This window comes from Contarinia nasturtii, unplaced genomic scaffold (genome assembly GCF_009176525.2).
Source record: "Contarinia nasturtii isolate CC-2019 unplaced genomic scaffold, AAFC_CNas_1.1 Cnas_scaffold_5570, whole genome shotgun sequence".
NCBI classification, from domain to species: domain Eukaryota; kingdom Metazoa; phylum Arthropoda; class Insecta; order Diptera; family Cecidomyiidae; genus Contarinia; species Contarinia nasturtii.
Window position 1 is genome coordinate 1 of NW_022202841.1, and position 3,474 is coordinate 3,474.

Sequence of the window (3,474 nt, forward strand, 5' to 3'; positions counted from 1 at the left end):
TTAATAAAATACGCAACTACCACCGTGCGGAAAAGTTCGTCTTACTCCCGTAAGACTCTTTATTATATAGTGATTTGATGTGTCTTATTGTCAATTACGAAATAGTTGAAACATTTTGGATTCTAATTTTCGATTATATATTTATTTTTCTTTCAACTTTGTAAATAACAAAGTCATGACACTTTTGGGAATTTCCGCAGCCGAGAAGAAAAGGATTATTATAATAAGGATTATTTGTTGAGCTTTTTTTCTGTCGCAAAAAAAACATGGTAAATTCCTATTGTTTTCTCTCATCTATTTGAAATTCATTTAGATATGTAAACTAACAAACAATTGTAGAGTTCAACATCTGTTTCATAATAAATTGACGCCTGAATAAAGAGTTAAAATAAAATGATCTCAATCCCAATCAATGCTTAACAGATTTCTTATCGCCAGTTCAAAGTTCCGCATACAAATCCATGCATATTGCAAATATGACATTAAATCAATCCAATATGAGCACACATTACAAGCATTCAATAATATTGTGCAGTTTCATTTCATTATCAATGCTTTTCGATGATATAAATGTAGATCGCTCGACAAGGTGCAGTAGTTTGCGTTCAATTTCGAAGTGTTATTCAACTGTTGAACATTCCACCAAGGGAATTTTGTTAGTTTTTTGATTTCTTTATCCGGATGTGTAATTTGGTCTAGAGATTTAAGTAATCAGAGTATCGAATTGGATTGATTTTATGTTCTTCGAAGACATAAATTTTGTTTTGAAAAGAAAATGTGCGGTATAACTTAGTCTTTCACTGAAATGAAATGATTTCAAAATATAAATAAAAGTGAAAGAAATATTTTCGGCGACTAAAACGAGCTTTTACTAAATTAACAAGAGCTCACATACAAACTTATCCTTTATGAGTTTTGATCGATATTATTCATTTCTTGCATTCGACACCACAAAGATTCATAGATATACTGAAAATGCATATTTATAAAGACATTCGGGGGGTTAAGATGTTTACAAAATAATTGCACTGTGGTCACGTTGAATCGCTGAATCGTGTACATATGTTTCATCCACTGGAATAGATGCACAATGTGTGTTTTGTTGAAGTGTTATTGAATTTATTAATATATTCATAACAACCGAGATTGTCCCATACGATTGTTTATATTGATTAAATGGAATATGTGGCCATCATAATGCACGTATAATGTCTATCTTCAACGTTAAATGTGAAAAAGGCGGTATCAGTGGTTATGTGTCGCCGATTAGAAATGCTTAAATTCAAGCATCGAATTCGGCCATCAGTCTGCTTTATTCTCTGCGATCAATCATGAAAAGTTAAGGTTCAAAAAGATGTATTTCTTTATTTCAGTTCATACTGCTTTGTTGTTTGCATTTAGTGAAAAGCATCGAATAACGTTTTATTGTGAAAAATGAAGTCATTGGGTGTGTTGATTCTATATTTTGCTCTCTCTGGGACCAGTGGCATTGAAAGTCATCGCAATCAAGGTAAATTTCATTCAACAAGAAAATTATTAACCGTAATTGCTATCAACAAACGGAACGATTTTTCGTTCGTCGTAAGAAAAAAATATTGTTATTTTGTCCATTCGCTCGTAGAAATTCAAATGTTTGTGACGTTCGTTCGTTGTTCGTAAGGTGTTAGTAGGAAAATATGAAATGATGAAGACACACTACATATTTTTGGTTAGCTTAGAAAAGGAATATATTTTTGTTTAGAGCAAAAGATCGCTTGAAAAAAATTTAACTCGTTTTTGTGCTCAGTAATTTTTTCATATCTCATTCAACCAGAGCTGTCAACGAATCGTTCGTTGCTGTTCGTTGACAGCTCTGCAGAGAACACCAATTGAGAGCAAAACAAATATTAAATTAAATTAATAACAAAAACATACATCACTTACATAATTGAATACAAACACTTCCAGATGTCGTTTTTTACTTTTCCGCACACCCACTGTGTGCAGTAAAGTCTAGGGGGAATTATCGATATGTTTATACGGTTTATACGCAAGTATTTTTTTACTGAATATACTACAAATAGATGAAGACATCGCAAGTATGCCGCATATACGCTGCATATTTGCGTATAAACCACATATATACGGAGTTATTTGCAAATATTATTTGCAAATATTCTTCCGTATATGCGGTTTATATTCTTATACGCAGCATATTCGTAACTTATTTTATTCGATATTTTCCCCTAGAGTAAAGTATTCCAGTTACCCCAAAATTCGTTTTTCTATTCGTTTTTCAATAAGTTATTTGTTAGCACGATAAAATACAAAATAATTATATTTATATCTATGCCAAAGCTATGCATTTCTGATGAAATTTAATACATGTCAATCGCAAACTAATGAATTTTGATCAATTTCAGTCAATCGATTCAGGCAAGCCAAATATAAGTAAGTACAAGTGTTTTTACAACCAATAAATAACTAAAAAACCGTTTTTATTCATTCATAATCTTCGAAAAAACCTTCACTGCAGAGAAGCATCGGAAGTATTTTTCAACGCTACTGGGAATGGTAAGCAATGAACATCTGGTGGCATTTTTTTTAATTTGACCTTAAACATTTTTGGACCAGACCTTTGAGTCTATCACTTTTCCGAACACTCTGTGCAGTAAAGTATTGCAATCAGCTCAAAAATTTGAAATTGCTAAAAATCGTTTTTTACAGTGGGTGTGCGGAAAAGTAACAGCCCGTGTAGTATACGGGCGCTAAATGGAAGTCGCAGGCGCTCTTATTTGCGCTTTGGAAGAGGAATGACCGAGAGCGCAAAATATTTTGTCGCGCTATCGAGGATTTCTCTTTAAACATTTTCGCATAAAGACACAGCAACCGAATATGAGTTATGTATACTGTACATACAGTCCACAGAGTCGCTCAATATCATAGCACACTATGCACATTGTGCATACTATTCATATTGTGTGCTATGCTAGTAAGTGACTCTGTCGACTGTATGTACTGTATGCAAAACTCATATTCTGTTGCTGTGTCTTTATGCGAAAATGTTTAAAGAGGAATCTCCGATAGCGCGAATAAGAGTGCCTGCGACTTCAAATTAGCGCCCGTATACTACACGGGAGGAGTTTGTGTATAGAGCATTTTCGGGTGGCAACACCTATATGTGACTTAGCTCGTTGGAAAGGTACATCATTTTCCGACTTCCAGTAAAAAATTCATGATATTTGGTTTACTGGAAGCGGAGTAATTGCGTCTGATATGTCAGTATGTTTTTTTATCGGTACAAAAATGAATTTCGAACAAAAAATAATCAACTTTTGTGTTAAATTTTGAAAGTCCAACGAATTAGATATTTCAAAAACCATTTTTTTATACACAAAGTCCTGTTTACTTTGAGACGCACCTTGTATTTATTTCCCAAAAGACATTGAACATACACTGTCCATATAGTTCATTTGCTGAATAATTTTAATTGTG

At 33.1% G+C, this 3,474-nt stretch overlaps 1 long non-coding RNA gene across 1 annotated transcript; it reads left to right on the forward strand.

Annotated features, from left to right (window-relative positions):
* Positions 1 to 641: 641 nt before the first annotated feature.
* Positions 642 to 2,557, forward strand: LOC116351492. The gene is made up of 3 exons (XR_004202150.1): positions 642 to 1,510; positions 2,403 to 2,430; positions 2,516 to 2,557. It is a non-coding gene; the product is annotated as an uncharacterized LOC116351492 (long non-coding RNA).
* Positions 2,558 to 3,474: the final 917 nt, after the last annotated feature.